This window comes from Lissotriton vulgaris, unplaced genomic scaffold (genome assembly GCF_964263255.1).
Source record: "Lissotriton vulgaris unplaced genomic scaffold, aLisVul1.2 SCAFFOLD_790, whole genome shotgun sequence".
In the NCBI taxonomy this organism is placed as follows: domain Eukaryota; kingdom Metazoa; phylum Chordata; class Amphibia; order Caudata; family Salamandridae; genus Lissotriton; species Lissotriton vulgaris.
The window spans coordinates 521,440-548,710 of record NW_028247061.1 but is presented as its reverse complement, the minus strand read 5'-3'; positions in this window follow the sequence as shown (position 1 = coordinate 548,710).

Below are 27,271 nucleotides of genomic sequence, written 5' to 3'. Positions count from 1 at the left end.
GCACACCTAAAACATGTGAAAAAGGAGAAATGGAAACGTTTCTCGTCAGTATGACTGTTTTGTGGAGGTTCAAAATGTCAGAGCATATCCATGTCTACAATTCTTTATAGATAGGGATTTTCATCAAATCCCATGGTTTGTTGAAGAAAATGCACAGCTAGCGCAAGAATCAGATTTAAATTAATGTTTCTGGTTCACCATACCTCCAGGCAAATCCCCTTTCAGGCTGATAGACCTTGGACATTGAGGTGAGAAGAGAAGGTTAATACATCAAGTAAATTAATATTTAAATCCTCAATATTATCTTGAGTCAATAAATAGAGTTAGAAAGAGGTTAAAGGTTTTATTCATTTGAATCTTTATTAGATTATCTTTATTAGGTCATCAAACAAATTCATCAACATGGTAATGTTCGAAATGTTTTAAAATCAAATCAATATGCATAGTATTATTTTTTTATATTTTTTATTTTGGTCATTTGTTGAGCGCAGCGAATCTTCCCCCGGGGGATCTCTCGGCGCCTGAGAAGAGAACAACCTATTGACAGTGACAACCAGATTAGAAAAGCCACGTTTTAAGCAGTTTCTTACATTGAAAGAAACTGGAACAGGCACGGAGCTCTTCGGGAAGAGAGTTCCAATGACTGGGTGCCAGATAGGCAAAGGCACGCCCACCCATTTTGGTCTTCCTTATTCTCGGAGTACAGAGCAGGTTGCGGTTGCTGGATCGAAGCTGTCGTACGGGTTGATAACGATCGATTTTTTTGTCAGATATAATGGCCTCATACCCTGGAGGGCCTTAATTATACATAACAGCTTAAAATGGCTCGTTTTCTAATTGGGAGCCAATGCAGTTGGCACAAGAGAGGTAAAGATGGGGTTCGAGCAGGCTTTTTGAGGGCCACTTGAAGTTTGGCAGCCAAGTCCTTTCTTACTCTCACTAGCAAAGAGTTTTAATGTAAGAATATGGGAGAAAAGAGTCAGTCAGAACTCGTAAAGAACTCCAAATTGAGAGAATGAAAGTAAGCATAACGCTTTTAAGTAATAAATCAATTTTATTCAATACATCAAAATAGAACATGCCATAAAGAGATGTGTTCAAGAAAATCAATAGAGCCTCAGAGCAACATGGCATAGGGTCTGGGCAAGTGGAGTAAAGCATCTGGGTAAAAAGCTGTACACTACTCTAGGAACACACACTTATATAAACAACACATTTTATGAAAGTCGCCAACTGTTTCTTTTTTTATTTTCTTCCATCCAATCAGCGTTCGATATTTTCCTGGGAACAGGATCATTCTAGTCTAATCACGGGAGAACAATAGTCCTCGGAATCACTATGCTAGTTTTGTACTGACTAATGTTAAGTACGGTTCAGTTTCTCATTCAGCATCACTTTCAGCCTGATTCATCATTCTCCCGTTTTGCGAGCCCCTAATAGCGATTCATAGCGAATCGCTATTAAGGACTCGCAAAACGGGATTCATGTAGAAATTGCATAAAGAAATGCGAATCCTACATATTCCTTATTTGCGATTAGCAAATTGCTAATCGCAAATAAGGAATAACTTGCCATTCATTCCTATGGGCCAAAAGGCCCATAGGAATGAATGGGGAGTATTCCTTATTTGCGATTAGCAATTTGCTAATCGCAAATAAGATAGAGATTTGAAGGGTGCCAGGGGTGTCCAAAGGACACCCTGTAGCACCCCTCAAATGAAATTTTACACAGGTGTTGCACACACACATGTCCAAAGGACATGTGTGTGTAACATGCAACTCAGAAAAATGCATTTAAATGCATTTTTCTGAGTTTTTGCAATTTACCGCGAGGTCTGACCTCGCGGTAAATTGCGGCCAGAAATTGCGAATTCGCAAAATAAAATTGGATGATGAATTGCATTTAAGGAATCTCAGATAGAGATTCCTTAAATGTAATTCCTCGCAAAATTGCGAGATCGCAATTAGCGATTTTTACATTTGGGATGCTGAATCCCAAATGCAAAAATCGCACTCGCAAAGGACCAGATTCTCAGAATCTGGCCCTTTGCAAGCGCAATTTTGTTTGATGAATCGGGCGGTTTATCACATATACTCGCAACCCTCCAACCTATTGAATCTAATATCAACACAATAGGCTATGTAAAAATTGAAACATCTGTATAACAAAAGAAAACAGTAAGTTGTATGTATAAACATTCTGCAGAAATACGTGAAACTTTATGAAAACATTTTATTAAAAACGCTTTCCTACCACCTTTAGGCAAAGTTACACAAGGCAACGCATTGCTCAGCTTTGTGTTTCTTCTGTTACAGTTCAAATAGTGATTTGCGTTGGATTGTACATCCCACCACAACGCCTTCCTTCGGGTTTGCGTAAAACATGTAATACACACAGGACTCAAAGTCCTACTAAATCAGGGCCTAAAGGCTTTTTACTGTAGTGACAGCAGCATCTATTAATTCATGTTAATGGCCCTAATACTTGAAGGTAATAAATGCATGTTGTGCCCATAGGTTCATTTCTGTATTACACACGAAGAACCTGGCTCTTTAATAAGCAATCTCGAAAACCAATACAGAGCTACAAAGGAATGTTAAATAGTTTCAATATTCTGTTAACAGGCAAATCCACAGTGCATTTGGGTCCTAATGAGGCCTATCAGAGTCGTGCAGTGCAGCTGCTCTTGTATGTAGTCTCAATGCCTGTGCTGGCAGCGGTCATAGAATCCAACCCTGCCAATCCCTCTAATGCACGGGAAGTCTCTAATAATTGTGATTTCTATTCAGATTATGTTGGGAAGAATTCGTATTTAGAATGCAGTCCAAATCCCTGGTAACACGGCCAGCTGTTTCACAGTAGGAACCATGTTCAGCTCCTACGGAGTTTTCTCTTTATATTTTCAGGGACACTTGTATTGTGGAATCATCATCACCTAACTTTTTCGAACAATAAAAGTGTTACCAGTATTACCAGTATTGAAAGCCGAAGAGAGGTGTGTTATTGGAATATTCACAAGGTTAAAATGCATTTTTAAAACAACATTTGACTTTCATTATATCAGCAACATTTAAGCCTATATATTACCTTTTTAAATATTCTAAATAATGAATAATTAAAATATGGGACTGCTTACAATGGTGGCCATGACATGAGCATGGATTGGATAAAAATAAGCCCCAGTCATCTTTGAGAAGAGGGACAATAGACTCACTAGATGCAAAGGGCAATTATACTGGAGTCAATGCTCAATAGTGCTGGTGGCACTTAAAGCGCCAGCGCTACCTTCAGAGAGAGTTTCCTCATTTGCATAAGGGCTTGCCCTATGCAAATGAGGAAATTCCTTTGATGTAGCGCCTGTGTCATGTTACAAACGCGGACGCAGAGGTAAAGAAGCCCGCAGGAGGCGCACTAACAGTGTGCCATTTACAAGGTGGCGCACGGTCAGTGCGACCCTCCTGAGAGCAGCCCTTTGCAGGAATATATGACGTTACAACGCAAACATTTTCAACGCATGCCTTTACAACGCAGTTTTTACATCGCAACATCCATTACAACGCATGCTTTTACAATGCATGCCATCACAACGCATTTTTAGAAACTACATTTACAACGCATTCCATTACAACACATACCATTACAAAGCATGTTACTTTTAGGGCAACAGCAGGGTAAGTGTTTTACAGTGTAGGGGTAACAATTACTATTCCCACTCCAGTGAGTGCAACTGTAGGGTAAGTGTTGGATAGTGTAGGGGCAAAAACTACTATTCCCCATTACTTACCTCATAATGCATTGTAATGGCATGCGTTGTAGTGACATGTGTTGTAATGACATGCGTTGTAGTGATATGCGTTGTAATGGCTGTGTTGTAATGGCATGTGACGTAAAGGATGTTGCATTGTAATGAATGTGTTGTGAAGGTAGTGCGACCCTTGACCCTTCCAGGTAGGTCGCTCCCCCTCCCCACAGCACCACCTATGCCTCCCTGCCCAGCTGCCTCTGCTGAGGAAGTTCGAGGCCCTCCTCCACCCGCAGGCTACCACCTGCGCCTAAACCCTTGTGGCCAGTGGTAGGCCATATGTTTGCTCATCCTCCATTGTATTGTCTGTATTTTCTTTCATTGCTCCCGTTTTAGTGACTGCATTTTCATTGTTGTGTCTGTGACTGCTGTTGTCTGTCTCCCCCGCTGCCTGTATGTGGTCTGTGCCCGTTCTCTCCCTCTGTTCCCCTCGCTGCCCCGTGTCTCTCTGCCGGGTTTCCCTTCAGCTCCCCTCGCTGCCCCCGTGTCTCTCTGCCCTGTTTTTCCTTCTGCTCCCCTCGCGGCCCCGGTGTCTCTCTGCCCGTATTTGACTTCTGTTGCTTAGCTGCCCCTGCATTTCTGTGACCTTTCTGCCTTCTGTGTCACTCGTTTCCCCCCGTTTTTTTTAACCTTTCTGCCCTTTTCTTGTGACCTTTTGCCCTCTGTGCCACTCGTATCCCCCCATTTTTTGTGACCTTTCTGCCCTTTCTTGGGACCTTTCTGCCCTTTGTGCCACTCGTTCCCCCCTGTTTTTTTCTGCCCTTTCTGCCCTTTCTTGTAACCTTTGTGACTCTGTGAAACTCGTTTCCCCCCGTTTTTTGTGGCCTTTCTGCCCTTTCTGGGGACCTTGCTGCCCTCTGTGCCACTAGTTTCCTTCCGTATTTTTTCCGACCTTTCCGCCCTTTCATGTGACCTTTGTGCCTCTGTGCCACTCGTTTCCTCCCGTTTTTTGTGTGACCTTTCTGCCCTTTCTTGGGACCTTTCTGCCCTCTGCGCCACTCGTTTCCCCCGGTTTTTTGTGACATTTCTGCCCTTTCTTGGGACCTTTGTGCCTCTGTGTCACTCGTTTCCCCCCATTTTTTGTGACCTTTCTGCCCTTTTTAGGGACCTTTGTGCCTCTGTGCCACTCGTTTCCCCTTGTATATTTGTGATCTTTTGCCCCTTTTGTGACCTTTCTGCCTTCTGTGCTATTCGTTTCCCCTCAATTGTTGTGCCCTTTTGCACTATATTTCCTTTGTCGCCCCTCGTCGCTTCATCCCCTGCGGCCCTGCCCTCCTGACTGCCCCTTCTCTGCCCCCACCTCCCGCCTCCCAACTGCTCCTCCCTCCCACTTCCCCATATAGGCCGGCCGCTACGCGGTGAGGAGAGAGACCCTTGACCCTTCCAGGTAGGTTGCTCCCCCTCCGCACAGCACCGCCTGTGTGTCCCTGCCCCAGCTGCCACTGCTGAAGAAGTTCGAGCCCTCCTCCACCCACAGGCTACCACCTGCACCTCATGCCTGGTGGCCAGTGGTAGGCCGTAGGTTTGCTCATCCTCCATTGTATTGCCTGTATTTTCTTTCATTGCTCCCGTTGTAGTGACTGCATTTTCATTGCTGTGTCTGTGACTACTGTTGTCTTCTACCCCGCTGCCTGTACGTGGTCTGTGCCCTTTCTCTCCCTCTGTTCCCCTCGCTGCCCCTGTGTCTCTCTGCCCGGTTTCCCTTCTGCTCCCCTCGCTGCCCCCGTGTCTCTCTGCCCATTTTTGCCTTCTGTTGCTTAGCTGCCCCTGCATTTCTGTGACCTTTCTGTCTTCTGTGCCACTCGTTTCCCCCCGTTTTTTGTGACCTTTCTGCCCTTTTCTTGTGATCTTTTGCTTTCTGTGCCACTAGTTTCCCCCGTTTTTTGTGACCTTTTGCCCTTTTGTGATCTTTCTGCCTTCTGTGCACCACGTCTTCAACAGAGCAAGCAGGTCCATCGCACCCCACCTACGCAACGTCATCAATCTCTCCCTTGAGACCGCGACCTTCCCAGAGAGCTGGAAACACGTTGAGATCAACGTCCTACTCAAAAAACCCAAGGCAGACCCAAAAGACCTCAAGAACTTCCGACCCATTTCTCTGCTCCCCTTCCGGGCCAAGGTCATCAAGAAAATCATTAACAGACAGCTAACCCGATACCTCGAAGAGAACAGAATCCTGAACCCTTCCCAGTCAGGGTTCTGTAGCAACCACAGCATCAAGACCACCCTCATTGCCGCCACCGACGACATCAGTACCCTGCCAGACAATGGGGTGACCGCAGCACTCATCCTCCTAGACCTCTCCACCGCCTTTGACACCGCCTGCCACCACACACTACGCGCACGCCTCCACGCCGCAGGGATCCGAGACAAGGCTCTGGAATGGACCACCTCCTTCCTCTCCGGCAAAACCAAGAGCGTCCGCCTCCCCCATTCCGTTCTGAAGCCTCCGAGATCAATTGCGGCGTACCCCAAGGATCCTCCCTCAGCCCAACACTGTTCAACATTTACATGGCCCGCATGCACACGTCGCCCGACAGCACGACCTCAACATAATCTCCTACGCCGACGACACTCAACTGATCCTCTACCCCACCAAGGACCCCATCACAGCCAAAACCAACCTCCTTGAAGGAATGAAGGCCGTCCCCGACTGGATGAAGATAAGCCGTCTGAAGCTGAACTCGGACAAGACGGAGGTCCTCATCCTCGGCTCCAACCCATCAGCCTCGGACAACTCCTGGTGGACAACAGCACTGGGGGCAGCCCCGAACCCCACTGACCACCAACGCAACCGGGGAATCATCCTTGACTCAGCGCTCTCAATGACCAAGCAAGTCAACGTCATCTCCTCCTCCTGCTTCAACAAGCTCCGCAAGATCTACAGATGGATCCCGACAGATACAAGAAAGACAGTCACCCAGACCCTCGTCAGCAGCAGACTCGACTACGGAAATGCCCTCTACCCGGGAGCCCCTACCAAGCTCATCAATCGACTACAACGCACCCAAAACGCCTCGACACAACTGATCCTCGATGTACCACGACACGGCCACATCACCCCCCACCTGAGAAACCTGCACTGGCTCCCCATCAACAAGAGGATATCCTTCAAGCTCCTCATTCACGCACGTAAGGCACTCCACAAGCCCGGCCCAGCCCACCTCAACAGCGATTCTCCTTCTACACCCCCAACCACCAGCTATGCTCCGCCGACCTCTCACTCGTCGCCGCCCCGCGCATCCGAAGAACAACCACCGGTGGGTGATCCTTTTCCCACCATGCCGCCAAGACATGGAACACCCTCCCACTGAGCCTACGACAGACCCAAGCCCTGCTGACCTTCAGGAGGACACTAAAGACCTGGCTGTTCGATCAGTAGCGGCCCCCACCTCACCCCCCCTAGTGCCTTGACACCCTCACAGGTATGTAGTGCGCTTAACAAATGACTGATTGATTGATTGATTGAACTGTGAAGGTTGTTTCCCCTCTGCAGGGGTAAAGGATCTTTATTCCCCTGTAAAAGTGTGCAGGTGGGTGCTGCCTGCGCTGTGAAAACATGGAGAAGCTGCTCCGTGTTCACATGAATGCCCTGGGGGAATGCATACCTCCTAATAGGGCTCATTGTCATTGCTTGTGCCCTTATGCCGTGTCATATCAATATTTCAATGTCCCCATTCCGTTCCGTTCCGACTACTCAACTTCACTATTTCGAAATGTAGACATAACGCCGACGGACAGCGAGGACACTTGCCGCTGTTACACGGGAGGAACATTACGAGGTTGGATACAACTGAATTCAAGTAACCTCACGGTTTTCTGACATTATATCGACTACATTTCGAAATAGTGAAGTTGAGTAGTCGGAACGGAACGGAATGGGGACATTGAAATATTGATATGACACGTGGTGCCCCCATATAATGAGACATATGGATGTTGTGGGACGTTTTTGATTTAGAGAGTGGTACACCATACATGAAGATACAACTATATTCATGTTCCATTTTGACATTTACCAAGTTAACATAGAGAGGAGGTCGATACGGAACATCATTAACCTGTCTCTCTCTACGGCTAAAATTCCCTCTAAATGGAAGCAGGCATGGGTATCCCCCATCTTGAAAAAGCCCACCCTGGACCCCACCCTTCCTGAAAATTTTCGGCCCATCTCACTTCTCCCCTGGCCAGCTAAAATCATAGAGGCACACGTCAACACCACCCTCACCAACTTCCTCATAACCAATAACATTCTGGATGACTCCCAACACGGGTTTAGAGCTGGTCACAGCACTGAGACAGCCTTGCTTAGTGTTACAGAGGACCTCCGTACCATTCTTGACACCGGCGGAACGGCAGCACTGATCCTGTTGGATCTCAGTGCTGCCTTCGACACGTGTCACACGAGGCCCTCTTGATGAGATTGGAGGAAGCTGGAATCACAGGTACGGCCCTGGGATGGTTTAAAGACTTTCTTGCCAACAGATCCTTCAAAGTCTCCACCCCCCTTACATCTCTAAAGAGCACAACATTGGACAGGGGGTGCCTCAAGGGTCATCACTGAGCCCCACCCTGTTCAATGTTTACGTCCGACCTCTAGCAGAAGTGGTTAAACAGAGTGGTCTGACGTTAGTATCTTACGCAGATGATACCCAGTTGGTGGTAGCTCTCAATGGTGACAACGGTCTGGAGGCTCATCAGTTCAAGCAGACCCTTACTGACATCACCAACTGGATGACGGCCAATTTCCTCCAGCTCAATGCGGGGAAAACGGAGATACTGCTCTTGGGGAAAAACACCGCATCCTGAGGCGATAATTGGTGGCCTGATACTTTAGGCCAACCTCCTGAGCCCAAGGAATGTGTAAAAAACTTGGGAGTATGGGTCGACTCAGCATTGAAATTCACTCACCACACCAAAAAAGTCGCAGCCACCTGCTTCGGCATCCTGCGCAATCTAAGACCTATTCTGAAGTTCTTCAACTGTCACACCCGCCAGGTAATTGTCCAAGCTACCATCCTCTCTAGGCTGGATTATGCCAGCTCCCTCCTACTGGGTGCTAACCTGGCGGAAACTACCAGACTTCAGACAGTGCAGAATGCTGCCGCCAGAGCGTTAGTAGGTCTCCCCCGCCACTCCTCAGTGGCTGGCGCTCTGAAAAAACTACACTGGCTCCCGGTGGGAAAAAGGATTCAGTTTAAGGCACTTTGCCTTGCCTTCAAAATCCTTAAAACCGCCTCCCCCCGATGTTGCGCCCCCTCCTGACGGAATATATTCCTGGGAGGTCACTTCGTTCAGAAGGACAACATCTGGTGGTCATTCCCCTTACCAATCTAGCCAGAATGGGCGGTCGATCCTTTAGCCTGCTCGCTGCCAAGCTCTGGAACAGCCTCCCGGAAACTATCCGTGGCATGCAGGACCTTCTGGCTTTCAGGAAAGCCATCAAAACCCACCTCTTTCAGTAACCGCACCTCTTCCCTTCTGGTGCTTTCTTCTTTTTCTGTCTTTAGCTCTGCTCGCAGCGCCGGGACGCCCCTTTGCTGGGGCAGCCGAGCGCTATACAAATCCCAATAACATTAACATTAACATTAACTTACAGGAGAAGATTACTATTTTTCAGCCCTGAGGAAGTCTATGTGTGATATTTACACACGACGAAACACGTGTTGGCAACAGTATTATCCTCACTGGAATTGATGTATTGAAGATATATAACTGGAATTTTGGAATTTACATGGAACTTTGAATAAATCTTTGAAGACGACCAAGAGACATTCACTTTGTCAAATTTGATTTGCAACCATTGTATTTTGTGGACTGCTGAGTAATTTGGAGCACATGAACAACTTTTCGGTACACTAGACTTAAGTATATAGTTGAGTGCTCAGAGGTATATTAAACTGTTCATTTCTGTTTGTAACGGAAAATTTGGGGTGTTGGGTACACGCCCCTCCTCTAGATGCACCACATTTAGATATAGTACAGAATACATATTATCCCCGATATATAGTGAGGAGCGCCCTGAGATTGTTAGTATCCCACTCTTCAAGTCCATCCGCAAAACTTACTGATACTCAAATATCAACGAGAAAGGAGGGATGGGGGAAGGGAATCCAAGTCTACCAATCTCTGAGTCAATGTAATTCCCACCAAAAAGAACATCCTAGCATCAAAGTTTTTCTGAGAACTCATCCAAGGGCTCAAGCAAAGGGGCCAGAATTGCTGGAAGGAGCAGCAGAAGATTTTATGCTGGAACCAACACTCAGACTTTGGGTTGCAAGACGGCAAAACTCTGGAAGAAACAAACTGCAAGTGTCTAAATGGACAGGAGATTCTCCAATTGTTCACAAAAGGACTGGACATCTGGCCATTGTATAGACAGGGCCGACAATAAGAGGCCTGAGTCAATACCCTCCTTCAGGAACCAAAGAATCAATTCGGGACCACACTACAGCAGGAAAATATCTTTGAGCAAACACCGGTGAAAAAAAGAGTCCCAAAAGTTGTCTTAGGGAACACTGTATTGATCCTCTTCAAGAAGCCTGAGGGGAGAGAAGCACTGTAAAGGAGAGCTGTAGAAATTCAGGTCCACCCTCTAGACCTGTGTCGAAACCCACTCCCTGTGTCCACTGAAGCAGGAATGGCAGCCAAGCCTTCTCTTACTTGGCCGTCATGACCTGGAATGACCACCACCCCAAACCGATCCTACCCTGCAGAATTTAAGAAACAGCTTGAAAATCTGGCTATTCGACTACCCACCCCCACCCCTTGCAGCAGCAACCACAGACCCCATCACCTGGATACTCTCACAGGTGATAAGCAGCGCTATACAAATCCATTATTATTGATTGATTGTAATCCCTGGAAGTCAGCACTGTAACAAAACCACCACCCTACTGGAGTGCCACATTAAATGCAGTACCTTGTGACAGATCACATCCAAATATTAACTTTCACATGTTACCCAAACTGGACATGGATTTCATTCAACCTCCTCGAACACCAATTGTTGCCTTAATTGTCAGTCTACTAGACCACACTTTTTTATTTCCTATGCACAAATCTTACCCTTATGTGTCTGAGAAAAAGTGCAGGTTTTCACACTAACATGTACAGCCTGCAATGCGAAATACATTTTTATCATGTTATGAGTGATGTAATATGTGAGGTCCTAAGCTGTGCATTGTTGGGGCGTAAGTTATAGTTAGCTCAGGTAACTATAATTGCTGAATTTCTATAGTGTTGCACGAGTGAAATCTGAGCCTAACTATAATGTCTCTGGGCCCGATTCACAGAACTCACTTAAGACAAAATCCTAAACTTACTACTTTTGGTATTCACAGAAGTTAGGATTTTGTCTTAAGTTTGTCTTAAGACAGACTTAAGACAGACTTAATACAAAATCCTAACTTAAGTCTGTCTTAAGTCTGTCTTAAGACAAACTTAAGACAAAATCCTAACTTCTGTGAATACCAGAAGTAGTAAGTTTAGGATTTAGTCTTAAGTTAGTTATGTGAATCAGGCCCTCTGTAATCTTTGGTTTATTCAGTAAATTTCTAAGTTTAAAAAAAAATTCTATTTCATAACTATAATGTCCCTGTAACATTTGTTTTTTACTGAATTTGTAAGTTTGTTTTAAGGTGGTTGTGAGGTCTATACAGTAATATGTTGCTTATATTGTATTTTTTTTTATTTTGGGAGTCGCCGACCCGTCACTGGGAAGTTGCCACTCCGGCATGATTTTGGCAGTACTGAAAAAACATATATAAACACTTTAAAAGTTCAGTTTAAGGTAAGCAGTTTACTAATAAAGTAAATAAAGTGGAATCATTATGAACAGAATCTTTTAAAATGTTGTTTTAATTCATTTTCTAGAGTCGCAATGCCATTGTGACCCGCGCCATAATGTATGTCTAGAGTTTCGGAAAGGTTCCGACTCCAGCATAATTTAGGCAATTGTAAAGCAGCAATATATAAACTTTAACGTTTTTTTAAGGTAGGTGTTAGACCTGACATCATTGGCTTGAGTCTCTCCTCCATTTTTTCTGTTTTGCCTCTACTGTTTTACGATGTTTTGCTGGTATATGCTTTGGGCCCCGTGTCACTGCTGATCAGTGCCATAGCGCAAGTGCTCCCTATGTTAAATTGATGTATCTATTGTATCCATGTTTGGCTTATTTGGTTTACTATCAGTCCCTCGTCTAGTGCACCCAGAGTGCCGGGGCTTGTAAACGCAAATGCCGCTTGTGGGCTTGCAGCACGTGTTGTGCCACCCACAGGAGCGGCCTCGTAAAAGAATGTCTACGGGTCGGTCATTGCGAGACCCACGTGCAGCCTCGTGCTGTCACGCCGGCCGCGCAAGTATACCTACTTGCCAGCCCTCCAAACCTTCCCTTGGCTTCATGTTAGTCGCCCCTATGGTAGGCCTTCGGGCAGGGTGCATTGTAAGTCTGAGGTAGGACACGCCTGACCAAGTTGGCATGTCCTGATAGTGAATTACCGCCATCTTGGTCCTTCACTATTGCGAGGTAGCCTCCTCTCCATGGATTAGAATGGGCCGCCGGGATTATTAGTACTATGATCCTCGCTGGCTCGGAGAGCATGGTGCAATGTCGAGTTTGGTATCCCTGAACTCGGGGTTTAATTACGCATCCGTTGGTGTGGATGGTTTTTGGACTCTGGGTTCGAAAATAGCACTTTTAGAAGGTGTCTATTTTCTTGTCTAACCATATCTGGTTTCTGCTGGTTTTGCGTGTGTGTGACAGGAGCTGGGTGGCTCCCCAGGTCTGGATGAGTCAGTGTGAGATGAGTGGGACAGTTACATTGAGAGTAGGGGGAGAGTAGTTGTTGATAGCCTGCCTTGCCTGATACAATGTCGGCTCCACCTCCTGCCAAGCGGCTGATGGCTCTGTGCCTGCCATGGACGATCCTAGCCCCACCTCCTGCCAGGTGGCCGATAGCTCTGCTCCTGCCAGTGTCAATGCTGGCTCCACCTCCTGCTGGGCGTCTGAGGACCCAGCCCTGCTCAGTGAATAGGCCAGGTGCTTCTGCCTGGCTCCACCCACAACGGACCCAGGATGTTGGGAAACCCCCGGCATGGACAAAGGGATCAAAGACGAAAAGGGGTATAAAAGTAGGACCCCTGAACCAAGAATTTAGATCACTTCTGACAAGGAACCCTGTAACCAAGGACAAGAGGCCGCTGATCTAAGGACTGCCTACCCCTTCTGCCAGTGTGCTGTTGTTGGAGGAATCCTGCAGTGCTTCTTTATTTTTGCCAAGGAACCAGGAGAGAGGAACTGTGTGTGTACTCTCACGCTTGCTAAGAAAATCTCCAAGGACTGGAAGAGTGCCAGTCTCCTGCTGAATTTGCAAAAACAACAGGTGATGGACCGAATGTGGATCAATGTCACACACTCAACCCAGTCCAAAGATCTGGGCCCAAATCCATCGTTTTTTTGCACTCCACACCACCCCAGGTTAGACAATGGCGATATGCAAATCAGCTCTGACCCTGTGCCCCATGGGAACAGTCCAGTCCGAACTACAAAAGCCATGTCCTTCCCAGAACGGAATCAACCATCCGAGGACCGGACCGGTTTCGAGGTAACACCTCTCATCAGCCCGGCTAGCTTGACTCCAGTGGTGTGGAGTGCCTGGGACCCACGTCTGGGCATCCCCAGCGCACATAGGGCGGAATTTGCAAAAACAACAGGTGATGGACCGAATGTGGATCAATGTCACACACTCAACCCAGTCCAAAGATCTGGGCCCAAATCCATCGTTTTTTTGCACTCCACACCACCCCAGGTTAGACAATGGCGATATGCAAATCAGCTCTGACCCTGTGCCCCATGGGAACAGTCCAGTCCGAACTACAAAAGCCATGTCCTTCCCAGAACGGAATCAAGCATCCGAGGACCGGACCGGTTTCGAGGTAACACCTCTCATCAGCCCGGCTAGCTTGACTCCAGTGGTGTGGAGTGCCTGGGACCCACGTCTGGGCATCCCCAGCGCACTTAGGAATGATGAGAGGTGTTACCTCGAAACCGGTCCGGTCCTCGGATGCTTGATTCCGTTCTGGGAAGGACATGGCTTTTGTAGTTCGGACTGGACTGTTCCCATGAGGCTCAGGGTCAGAGCTGATTTGCATATCGCCATTGTCTAACCCAGGGTGGTGTGGAGTGCAAAATAACGATGGATTTAGGCCCAGATCCTTGGACTGGGGTGAATGTGTGACATTGATCCACATTCGATCCATCACCTGTTGTGTTTGCAGTCTCCTGCTGAAGTCACAGGGCTAAAGGACTTCATCTGCTTAAAGTGCTATTTTGCTGGAACCGTGAATCCAGCACCTCTGAAAGAATCAGCAATCACGACAACCGAACGCTAGGCCCAACCGACGCCAGCAGCAACGCCAGTGAGTGGGAGTACGGCTCTAGCTCCAGAGGACCTCGTGTCTGCACCGCTGCTGATCGCATCACCTGTGTGCCCTTCGACGCCGTGAGCGCTGCTCACTCTGTGCAACCGCATCATCAACGACGACGCCTGCTGAGGCCGGATCGACACCGAAGACGCGACGCCGGATTGCTCGACGCCGCTGATCATCGTGTGCTTCATTTTCCTAAGGTACTGTGTTGTTGGGGGTCCGTGTGACTCCAGGCTTGACGTAGCGCTCCTCGCGGTCGACGCCGAACCTTTGGATTAACTTTGCCTTAACGTCGTGTAGCCCCCGTGCGGGTTACCCTGTTGCTAAGAACTGCATTGCCAAGAAGAAGATTTGCTTTGATACTAAAAACTTTGAGCTAAAGAAGAAACTACATTTGAACTATCCTTTTTTTCCTTCCCAACGTATTTATTCCGATTGTGTACAGTTTGTCGTTATCTTGGTCTTGTGCTAAGCCTTATATAAAAATTCTTATTTTTATAATACTACTGTGTCGTGTCCATTTGTAGTGCATTCCCGGTATTACTGTATGTGGTCATAGTTGCTTAACGCACAGCCTCTGAGATAAGCCTGTTCTGCTCTGCCAAGCTACCAAGGGGGTGAGCAGGGGTTATCAAAGGGTGTGATCCCCTTGCCCTGACTAGAAAAGGAGCGTCCCTATTTGTCAGAAGTTTATACCTCTGCCAACTAGAGACAGCCGGTTCTAACATTGGTGGGTCAGCGGTGAGGATTTTGGACTTTGCACTTATGACCCATGTACAGTGATTCGTGTGCGCTACATAGTGAAAGCAGACCATAACGCAGTCACAATCTAATTGGGGAGGATCCTATTTTTGTTCTCCGCTTTCTTGAAACTTGATTTTTTGAACACTGCCAGTTTTAACCATGAGTGACAACGGAGTCACTGCCCCTGCTATCGTTGTTGTGGAGGAGTTCGAGAGGAGCAAGCTTAAGAAATACAAGAAAGATGAGCTGAAACACTTTTGCGACCAGTTTAAAGTTCCTACCACAGGCCTCTCAAGAAAAGATGATTTTTATAAAGCATTGCAGGCCTGGTGGGAGTCCAGAAATCCCTCTGATGTGGTGGTGGTACCCACAGAGGAAGGGGATGAGGAGGTGCCAGTGAATGGACCTGTGCCCTTTCCCGGAAGCAGTGTTTCCTCCAAAGGTCTTTCCCCTGAAGAAAGAGAAGAAAGGGCGAAAGAGCGAGCTTACAACATGGAGATGGCAAGGCTAAAGATAAATGGGCAGTTGGAGTTAGAAAATGCAAGAGGTAGAAGGGAAGCTGATTTGGAGATCAAAAAGCTAGAGTTTGAACGAGAGAAGTTAGCTTTGGAGCGTGAAGTCAGGTTGAGGGAGCTGGATATCCAAGCTAAAAAGTTAGAATTGAATCCCTCTGGTGGCAGCATTCCATCCGAGCCTGCAGAAAGTAAGTTTTACTTCCCGAAAGATGTGATCAAAGATTACAATAGGAATGAAGATATTGGTCAATGGTTTAAAGCATATGAGTTAGCATTGTTGGCCCACCGGGTCCCTGAGAAGGATTGGGGAGCGGGGTTGTGGGGTCGCTTTGTGAATGAGGGAAGAGATACCCTGTTAGACATGCCTGTTGCGGATAGGATGTCGTATGCTCATATGAAAGATGCTTTAATGTTGCGGTATGGCTTAACCCCCGAGAAGTACAGACAAGCTTTTAGAGAATGTAAGAAGTTGCCTGGTACGATGTGGGTTGAATATGTGTCTTATTTTTGCAGAGCCATGGATGGTTGGGTAAAGGGCAGCAAAGTGGAAAGTTATGAAGCTCTTTATGATTTGTTTGCTTGGGAGCACTTGTCTAATAACTGTTTTCCAGAGCTGCGCCAGCACCTGATTGATAGCCAGATATCTAACCCTAGAAAACTTGCTGAGGAGGCGGACCGCTGGGTCAGTACCAGGGTCCACAAGGGTCCAGTGGGAGACTCAGCCAAAGGTGGGCAGGGTCCCCAGCAGAAGAGTGGGGGGGACAAGGGAAAACAGAAGGAGTCTCAGAAAGGGCCCCAAAGTAATCCCCAAGGGAACCAAGGGAAAGGTTCCCAGCCTCCCCCTGAGAAGAAGCCAGGGGCCCCGACGGGTAAACCTGTTCATAGGGGCCCCCTAACCTGCTACGGTTGTGGGCAGGTGGGACACCGGTTTTATGACCCCCAGTGTCCCAAAAAGGATTCGAATGCACCGCCGCGTGCACCCCCCCGTCAGTTGGCGAGTGCAGCCTTGGGAGGGGAGAAGATGGTTGTCCATGGTGGGAGGGGTCCCGCAGAAATGTCCCTGGTCTCGCTAGGAGACATGCAAATGGTCCCTCCACCCCCTCTGCCTAGTAACACTAGTAAATATAGGCAGTGGGTGACCATTAATGGCCATAGAGTGGAAGCTCTCAGGGACACCGGAGCGAGTGTGACAGCTGTCAAGTGTCACTTGGTGTCTAGAGAGCAGGTGGTTCCCCACGCATTCTACCCCGTGATAGCTGCCGACAACTCCGAGAAAGAGTGTGAGGTGCTTCAGGTTTCCTTTGAATGGGGGGGAGTTTCAGGTACTCTTCAGGTTGCTGTGAGGCCCGCCATGCCTGTCGATTGTCTCCTGGGCAATGATTTGGAAGACTCCCCTTGGGCTAAGGTGGAGAGGGAGGCGCACTTGAAAATGTTGGGCGTGCCAGAGTGGGTGTGTGCAACCACTCGATCCATGACAGCGAGTAAGGGTGTTGATGGGGTCCCGGAGCCTGAAAGTACGGCCCAGGACCCAGCTGTGAAGAGAAGAGGCAGGAGGCGCGGGAAACCGGCCCCCGTAGATCCCGTGGTCCAGAAGGAGGTAGACCCCGAGGGGGATGCTCTGGAGCCCACAGGGGAACAAATTGCCGAACTGGGAGATCTGCCCGAGCTGACCCATTGGCAGCAGGATGGTGGTCCCTCCAGGGAGGAATTCTGTGCGGAACAGAAAGTGTGCCCTTCTCTTGTGGGCATGAGGCAGCAGGCCTCAGCCCAATCCTCAGGTGATCAGTCAGGGTCACATTTTGTGTACTGGGAGAACGACCTCCTGTATAGCGAGCCTAAGGCTGCTGAGCCTGGGTCAGCCCGTGTGCGGTGGTACCCCAGCGCTTCAGAGCCTTCCTACTGGGTTTGGCTCATGACGTTCCCTTAGCTGGACATCTGGGGCAGGACAAGACCTATGACAGGCTTGTCACCCATTTTTATTGGCCTCAGATGCGAAGGGATGTAGACATCCACTGCAAGACTTGTCACACTTGCCAGGCAAGTGGGAAAAGCGGGAGGAAGCAGAAGGCTCCCCTCCAACCTTTTCCAGTGGTCAGTAACCCCTTTGACCGGGTGGGTATTGACATTGTTGGGCCCCTGGACCCCAAGACAGCCCTGGGCAACAGGGTCATCCTGGTCTTGGTGGACCATGCCACGAGGTACCCGGAAGCCATCCCTCTCAGAACAGTGACGGCCCCCGTGGTGGGACGGGCACTGATGGGTGTTTTCTCCCGGATGGGGTTCCCCAGAGAGGTGGTGTCGGACCGAGGCACCAACTTCATTTCGAACTATATGAAGTCTCTATGGAAGGAGTGTGGGGTAACCTACAAGTTCACCACTCCTTACCATCCTCAAGGAAATGGGCTGGTTGAGAGATTCAACCGGACCCTGAAAGGCATGATTATGGGTCTTGAAGAACCAATGAGGCGGAAATGGGACGTCCTCTTGCCATGCCTGTTGTTTGCTTACCGTGAGGTACCGCAGAAGTCTCTAGGGTTCAGCCCCTTTGAGCTCTTATACGGTCACCCGGTAAGAGGGCCTTTGAGTCTGGTCAAGGAAGGCTGGGAGCAATCTCCCAGGAAACCTCCCCAGGATGTATACAGCTACATGCTGGCCTTTCGGAACCAGACTCGGCGCTTCAGAGAACTTGCTCAGGCAAATCTGGAGGCCAGCCAGGAGGAGATGAAGCGTTGGTACGACCGGAATGCCACTCTGGTAGAGCTTCAGCCTGGTCAGGAAGTGTGGGTCATGTCCCCTGTGGAACCTTGTGCGCTCAAGGACAGGTGGACTGGACCGTTTAAGGGTGTGGAGAAGAAGAGCGATGTCACCTACCTGGTGGATTTGAAATCTCCCAGGAACCCCTTGCGGGTCCTGCATATCAACCGCTTGAAGCCCCACTTAGAAAGGTCCGAAGTGGGCATGCTCCTGGCTACAGATGATGGAACGGAGGAGGAGAGTGAGCCTCTTCCTGACCTCCTGTGTGCTAAAGAGCAAGATGGGTCGGTGGATGGTGTGGTCCTCTCTGACACACTGACCCTTGAGCAGAAACAGGATTGTCGCCAACTGTTGGGACAATTCCCGGATCTGTTTTCCTTGGTTCCGGGTGTCACGCATTGGTGTGTCCATGACGTTGACACCGGAGACAGCCCTCCTGTGAAGCACAAGGCTTACAGGGTGACTGACAAGGTCAGAGCGTACATTAAGGAGGAGGTCTCCAAGATGTTCGCGTTAGGGGTGATTGAGTCCTCTAGCAGTCCTTGGGCCAGCCCAGTGGTCTTGGTCCCGAAGGCTGCAGCGCCTGGTGCTTCACCGGAACTCCGGTTCTGCGTGGATTACCGAGGGCTCAATTCGGTCACGAAGACTGACGCGCACCCCATCCCCAGAGCTGATGAGCTCATCGATCGGTTGGGGGCTGCCCGATACCTTAGTACGTTTGATTTAACGTCTGGGTACTGGCAGATCGCCTTGACTGATGGGGCAAAGGAGAGGTCAGCATTCTCCACACCAGATGGGCTATACCAGTTCCGGGTGATGCCCTTTGGGATGAAGAATGCCCCTGCCACCTTCCAGAGGTTGGTCAACCAGGTCTTGGCTGGACTGGAGGATTTCAGTGCCGCCTACCTGGACGACATCGCAGTGTTCAGCGCCAGCTGGGAGGAACACTTGCGCCACCTCCAGGAAGTGTTGTTGGCCCTGCGCGGAGCAGGCCTCACAATCAAAGCCAGTAAGTGCCAGATTGGGCAGGGTTCGGTGGTGTACTTGGGGCACCAAGTAGGGAGCGGTAAGGTTGCCCCCCTGCAACCCAAGATTGATACCATCCTGGCTTGGGCGCCGCCCAAAACCCAAACTCAGGTGAGAGCCTTCCTAGGACTCACGGGTTACTACAGGAGGTTTGTCAAGGATTACGGTAACATCGTGCACCCCTTGACGTCGCTGACTTCCAGGAAGCAGCCACGAAACGTGATCTGGACTGATGCCTGTCAAACGGCCTTTGACACCCTGAAAACTGCAATGTGCACAGCACCTATACTCCAGGCACCCGACTTTTCGAAAGAATTCATTGTTCAGACGGACACTTCAGAGCATGGCGTGGGGGCTGTTCTAGCTCAGGTGAATGAAGAGGGCCGAGACTTGCCTGTAGCCTTCATCAGTAGGAGTTTACTTCCCAGGGAAACGAGGTGGAGTGCGATAGAGAGAGAAGCATTTGCTGTGGTCTGGGCGCTGAAGAAGCTAAGACCCTACCTGTTTGGGACTCACTTCCGGGTTCAGACAGACCACAGGCCCCTCAGATGGTTGATGCAGATGAGGGGTGAGAATCCGAAACTGTTGAGGTGGTCCATTTCTCTCCAGGGGATGGACTTTACGGTGGAACACCGCCCTGGTACAGATCACGCCAATGCTGATGGTCTGTCCAGATTTTTCCGCCTTAGTGAAGAGAACTCCCTAGGTCAAGGGGAGTTCTCCCCACATTTCAGCTGGAGGGGACACGTGTTAGACCTGACATCATTGGCTTGAGTCTCTCCTCCATTTTTTCTGTTTTGCCTCTACTGTTTTACGATGTTTTGCTGGTATATGCTTTGGGCGCCGTGTCACTGCTGATCAGTGCCATAGCGCAAGTGCTCCCTATGTTAAATTGATGTATCTATTGTATCCATGTTTGGCTTATTTGGTTTACTATCAGTCCCTCGTCTAGTGCACCCAGAGTGCCGGGGCTTGTAAACGCAAATGCCGCTTGTGGGCTTGCAGCACGTGTTGTGCCACCCACAGGAGCGGCCTCGTAAAAGAATGTCTACAGGTCGGTCATTGCGAGACCCACGTGCAGCCTCGTGCTGTCACGCCGGCCGCGCAAGTATACCTTCTTGCCAGCCCTCCAAACCTTCCCTTGGCTTCATGTTAGTCGCCCCTATGGTAGGCCTTCGGGCAGGGTGCATTGTAAGTCTGAGGTAGGACACGCCTGACCAAGTTGGCATGTCCTGATAGTGAATTACCGCCATCTTGGTCCTTCACTATTGCGAGGTAGCCTGCTCTCCATTGATTAGAATGGGCCGCCGGGATTATTAGTACTATGATCCTCGCTGGCTCGGAGAGCATGGTGCAATGTCGAGTTTGGTATCCCTGAACTCGGGGTTTAATTACGCATCCGTTGGTGTGGATGGTTTTTGGACTCTGGGTTCGAAAATAGCACTTTTAGAAGGTGTCTATTTTCTTGTCTAACCATATCTGGTTTCTGCTGGTTTTGCGTGTGTGTGACAGGAGCTGGGTGGCTCCCCAGGTCTGGATGAGTCAGTGTGAGATGAGTGGGACAGTTACGTTGAGAGTAGGGGGAGAGTAGTTGTTGATAGCCTGCCTTGCCTGATACAATGTCGGCTCCACCTCCTGCCAAGCGGCTGATGGCTCTGTGCCTGCCATGGACGATCCTAGCCCCACCTCCTGCCAGGTGGCCGATAGCTCTGCTCCTGCCAGTGTCAATGCTGGCTCCACCTCCTGCTGGGCGTCTGAGGACCCAGCCCTGCTCAGTGAATAGGCCAGGTGCTTCTGCCTGGCTCCACCCACAACGGACCCAGGATGTTGGGAAACCCCCGGCATGGACAAAGGGATCAAAGACGAAAAGGGGTATAAAAGTAGGACCCCTGAACCAAGAATTTAGATCACTTCTGACAAGGAACCCTGTAACCAAGGACAAGAGGCCGCTGATCTAAGGACTGCCTACCCCTTCTGCCAGTGTGCTGTTGTTGGGGGAATCCTGCAGTGCTTCTTTATTTTTACCAAGGAACCAGGAGAGAGGAACTGTGTGTGTACTCTCACGCTTGCTAAGAAAATCTCCAAGGACTGGAAGAGTGCCAGTCTCCTGCTGAAGTCACAGGGCTAAAGGACTTCATCTGCTTAAAGTGCTATTTTGCTGGAACCGTGAATCCAGCACCTCTGAAAGAATCAGCAATCACGACAACCGAACGCTAGGCCCAACCGACGCCAGCAGCAACGCCAGTGAGTGGGAGTACGGCTCTAGCTCCAGAGGACCTCGTGTCTGCACCGCTGCTGATCGCATCACCTGTGTGCCCTTCGACGCCGTGAGCGCTGCTCACTCTGTGCAACCGCATCATCAACGATGACGCCTGCTGAGGCCGGATCGACACCGAAGACGCGACGCCGGATTGCTCAACGCCGCTGATCATCGTGTGCTTCATTTTCCTAAGGTACTGTGTTGTTGGGGGTCCGTGTGACTCCAGGCTTGACGTAGCGCTCCTCGCGGTCGACGCCGAACCTTTGGATTAACTTTGCCTTAACGTCGTGTAGCCCCCGTGCGGGTTACCCTGTTGCTAAGAACTGCATTGCCAAGAAGAAGATTTGCTTTGATACTAAAAACTTTGTGCTAAAGAAGAAACTACCTTTGAACTATCCTTTTTCTCCTTCCCAACGTATTTATTCCGATTGTGTACAGTTTGTCGTTATCTTGGTCTTGTGCTAAGCCTTATATAAAAATTCTTATTTTTATAATACTACTGTGTCGTGTCCATTTGTAGTGCATTCCCGGTATTACTGTATGTGGTCATAGTTGCTTAACGCACAGCCTCTGAGATAAGCCTGTTCTGCTCTGCCAAGCTACTAAGGGGGTGAGCAGGGGTTATCAAAGGGTGTGATCCCCTTGCCCTGACTAGAAAAGGAGTGTCCCTATTTGTCAGAAGTGTATACCTCTGCCAACTAGAGACAGCCGGTTCTAACAGTAGGAGATTTAGTAAGGAAGTAGTAAAGGTACTACAATTTCAGACAAAAAACATTTTAAAGGTCATTTTAATACATTTTGCATAGTTGCAACGCCTCTGTGATGTGAGTGTGACAGCGTCACAAATCTCATGTGACAGAAACAAATAGATTTGATAGGTTTAACACCTTTCTATCAATAATACAGAAAGGTGCCATCCCCTTTTCTGCATATTTCAGCAGTGGCTGTAACTTTTCACAATTTTCAATTGCCGCTGACAATTTTGTGTTTCTTTGGTGTTTTACTTTGTGTTTTTTTCTGGTGAATTAACATGGCATCTGCTCCTCAAGACCATGCAGTCAAACATGAGAACTCTTCACTGGAAGAAGATGAAGTACAGCCAAAGAAGTAGAGCATTGTTTGGCAATTTGTCTCTATCCCACCTGTAGTAGAAAAAGTAAATGCTAAGAAAGTGACCTGTAATATCTGCCAGATGATTCTCTGTCATGGTACCGACAAAAACTACTCATGTGGTACTTCTAGCATATTCGAACATCTGCGGACAATGTATTGAACCTCTCTGGCACAATCACAAAGAGAGAGAGACAAGAGCCTGTAAGCAAAATCTGCTGGTGGAGAACCACAACCAAGCACATTATCTGCTGGTCAGCAAATTTCTGGATATCCCAACAACTATTCTGGAATTTGCGAGGGTTGGACAATTTTGCCCAAAATGCAAGAAAGTATTCACTGTAGGCTAACAATCAATACCGCCTCTAATACAGATTATTAACGCACACAAGTTTTAATTGTTTTTTCTAGTACTACAGCACTTGTACTTCTGAGTTTCTTCTTTCTAACCACTATTTCCAGTTTGATGTGAAGAAATAAAAAATATACAAAATCGTTAGAAAATAGAAAAAAAAGTAAAAAAAACGTTTTTTGTTAGACCCACCCATTCCAATTTAAGAAAGAAAATATATGTGTTCTTCTTACATATATTGGTCTGTTACTGAGTGTATAGATGAGTGCGGGGCTGCGTAAGTGACTGAATGTGTGAACAAGTGCATGTGCTACTGGCTGTATGAGTGAGTGAGTGTTTACATTAGTGTCTGTAAGGGTGGGTGACTGGGTGTGGTATTGCCTGTATGAGTTTGTAGAAAGGTGTGTCGGTACAGTATAGGTGTGAGAGGGGGTCAGTAGATGTATGGGTGAGTGAGTCAGTGTGTTAGTTGTGTATGGGTGAGTGAATGAGAGGTCTATGGGTGATTGAATGGGTGCATGAGTGCCTGTTCTGGGGTAACTCTGGAAATCCTAAGCCCTGAAGTGGGTACAGCTAAAAATTGTTGTTCTGTGGGTTTCTACACAATATTTTTGCTACAAAAGTGATAGACTAATTCAAATATGGTTTGATTTTTCAAATATGCTGTTTTTTTTTTAAATCACGCAAGATATACTATTCCTTGCAAGAAATCTTACTAATGGTTCCAAATGAGGTCCTTGTAAACACCGTTTCTGCTTGATTAGCAATACCCAGTTCGCAAGGACATAAGGGTCACTCTTGTTTTTTGTGATTACCTATTGTGAGTTTGGCAGCCTTATCGCCAAACCACACTGGTGGCAGTCCAGAACAGACTGTGGAATCTGCGATGTTCAGCCTGTCCTATTAAGATGCATGGAAGTTGGGCAGCAGAGCGCCATGATGGAGTGCTCCCCGCCTGTGATGTGGCAGGCTACAATACTGGCAATTAGTATGCCAAAGCCATGAGGGTGACGTATTGCTGCCTAGCAAATTATGAAAACAAATTAGTACTGGCAGGCCCCTTGGGGCAGTTCCCTGATGACGGGAAACTGTTGCAGTTCACACTAAGTAAAGCAACTGAACAGTGGACATTTGATGGCCACAAATACAAAACACATTTTATTGATTGGCCAATTGGAGACATCTGCACAGCAAACTATAAAACACACCCCATTTCAGACCATTATCCTTTCCCGCAACACAACTCCAGAGCATTTGTAAGGAAAATCTGGGACAGTGAAGGAAGGCTATTTTTCTTTCAACATTTGTCACTCTCTGCACACTTTTACTGCTCTTTTACTTTTTTCCTGGGTGTAATTAGTTGTTGTACTGTCAGTTCCTTCATTTTTTGATAATGCCCAAACCCATGAATCCAAGGTGTTCTGAGCAGGAGTTGTTAGTCTTGGTGGATGAATTCATTAGAGTAGAGCCACAGCTTTTTGGAGTCCAAGTCAAAATACTACAATCACTCAGAAAAGGGAAATGTAGGAGATAATAATTCACAAAGTGAATGCTGTAACTACCATACCACGCACACAGGAGAAAGTAGGAAGAGGTGAAACGACCTCAGGTGGAAGGTGTGTAACCTGGCCTCCAAATAACACCTGAGGGCCGGAGCACTGGTGGTGGTCCTCCCAACATACCCGTACATTTTTTCCCTGGGGTGGAGAATTTTTTCACTTGGCCATCCTAAAGTACCGAAGGCTTTACAAACTCACATGAAACCAAAAACCCCTGTTTGCTCACAGACCAGCTCTAAACAATGTGATTTCCACATATTTCCCTAACATTTAACCCCTTCCATGCAGCCGTGATTCCCCTGCTGTGCTGTAAACAACACGAACAGGGGCGGGCCGTGACGAACCCCAGCCATCATCAGCACACGAGCACCGTAGTGCATGACGGCTGGGGTTCGTCATCAGCATGGAAGGGGTTAATCAGCAAAGTATCAACATCAGAGATGTGAAAATGTCTGTGTGAATGTTTAATGTGGCATCTAGGGTTTGTTGCATCACTCTTCACACCTTGGCACATGATAGAATGATGTCTGTAGGTGTTGAGTAAAAAAAAAGAATCCACTGATACATCGTATCTGCCCCAGTGTAAAGCTATGGGCCATACCAACAGCATAATGTCAATATGTATGTTGCAATAACCAGCTACATAGTGCAGGCAAGTTGGGCTAGAAATCACTACAACACCCATGCTGTAATGTAATGTATGTGTCTTGTAAAGCGCACTGCTGCCCTGAGGCGTCGTGGCGCTGTAGACCGCTGGGGAACCCATCCTGGCTATCCCTGTGAGATGGTCCCTACTGGGTATCTCCAGGGTGAAACCAGGCATCCCTGGCGAATGTGGGGGGCCGTTGTAGAGATGAGGCAAGCTAATGCCCAGAGTTGCCGAGTGTGATCCCTGGTTAGAGTAGGCACCGAGGCGAGAATTATCGAGCTCGCTGACCCTGGTCCACGACCCTGCCACGTCGGCATTTGAACCCTGGTCCCGGGCCGTTCTCTGCTTCCGGGTCTGCCGCCTCTAACCAGTGAGTCCCACCACTCCATGATGCCATATTTAGGTTGCCCAAATCATGATTAAAATGTGCGTTTGCAGATTGTCTCATGTCTCACAAATAACAACTGATCTTCAAATCTATGGAGTGAGGAATCTACATCCAGTGCTATTCTCAGAGACATGTCACTATGCTGTCCAGTATGTAGCCATTGTCTCAGCAACTGAAACAATTGATGACATGAGTGACCAAAAAACAAATGTGTTTACCCAACATAGATAGCCATGAACCAAAATCAAAATATTTTAAGAGGCAGGTGACCTTTTGACTCTGCACTGCTCCCACTAATGGCAAAGATACTACCAAGTTGTGCCATCTACTGTTTTGTACTCAGCTGGCCCTTGGAAGGCTTAAATTCACATGTCACTTCTCCACTCTGTTGGATAGTATAGTTTATAGATGCCATGTATACTTACTAACCTAACTGGTTACAACTCATCGTATGAGCTGTGTAACAGAAGTACATGTGTATGGAATCTGAAAACATTACCACTGAAATGTATCAACACATTAATCTCTACCTATCACCTTTCTCCTTCTAGGTTTAACTGACTGTGTTACAAGATTTGGAGGTAAATATCACACTTTCAACAAGAACAAAGTTCTCTATTTCCCAAAAGGTCTATCGGCCAGAGCAAGTGGCCACAGCTCTGCCACCGAGGAGACCTGCACTGAAACCCAGGAGTAAGCCAACAATGATGAGGACCATCCTGGACATCATGATTACATGGATGATGGTTCTGGTCCATCTGGGCAGGCTGGGAAAATGGCAACAGAGAATATCACCAAGCCCATGACACTTCCCCCACCTGCAACAACTCAGCCGCCAGCAGTACCCACAACCTGTGTACGTACCGCAGTGTCTCCCATCCTTTGCACCCCAGTCCTGGCTACTGATGTCACTCTCGCCATCCCTGCAACAGAAGAGGCAGGATTCAGTGGGGTGTTGAAACCTGTGGAAAGGGCACAGGTCCATAGGGGTAGGGCTTGTGGGAAGGTATCTGTGGGCCAGAGGCGTGAGGTCACATAGAGGCGACTTACACCCAGTCTAACACCGACCATATCTTGGGAGCATACCAGCAGTCCCAAGACAAGATGGACAAGATACCCACTCAAATCAGGGAGATGAAACAGTATCAGAGGGACATACACACAGAGTTTGCAGTTCACAACACCAGCATGGGCTCCCTCATTGAGGTGCTGTTGGACATGAACACAACTCTGGCCAGGGCTTTTCCTCCACCATCCACCTCTTCCTGTGGGGGTGTACGGAGTCAGTTTGCCAATCAGCAAATGTGTAGGTCCTGCATAAAGGGTACTATTGGAACTATGCTACACTGTTAGAGGAATAACCAACAGCAGACAACTCATGCCCTCCACCTGTGGATCCTCCCTGCACTGGCAAGCCAGGACGTCCATGCAAATTTCCAGTCTGTTTGGATGGCAAGACCAATACCATCACCATCAAAAAACGTCTGACCAAATTTCCCCCAGTGTGTGACACACCTTCACTTTGTGGACTATTTCTGGACCCATTGCCCTTTCTGATGACAGTAGTATCTTGGATATGGGACTCCAAACAGTTTGGCATTGACAACTATGGTTTCATCCCCCATGACTGACCCCTCCACTTTTTCACTTCTCTGTTCTGTTTTTTCACAAAGTTTATGTATC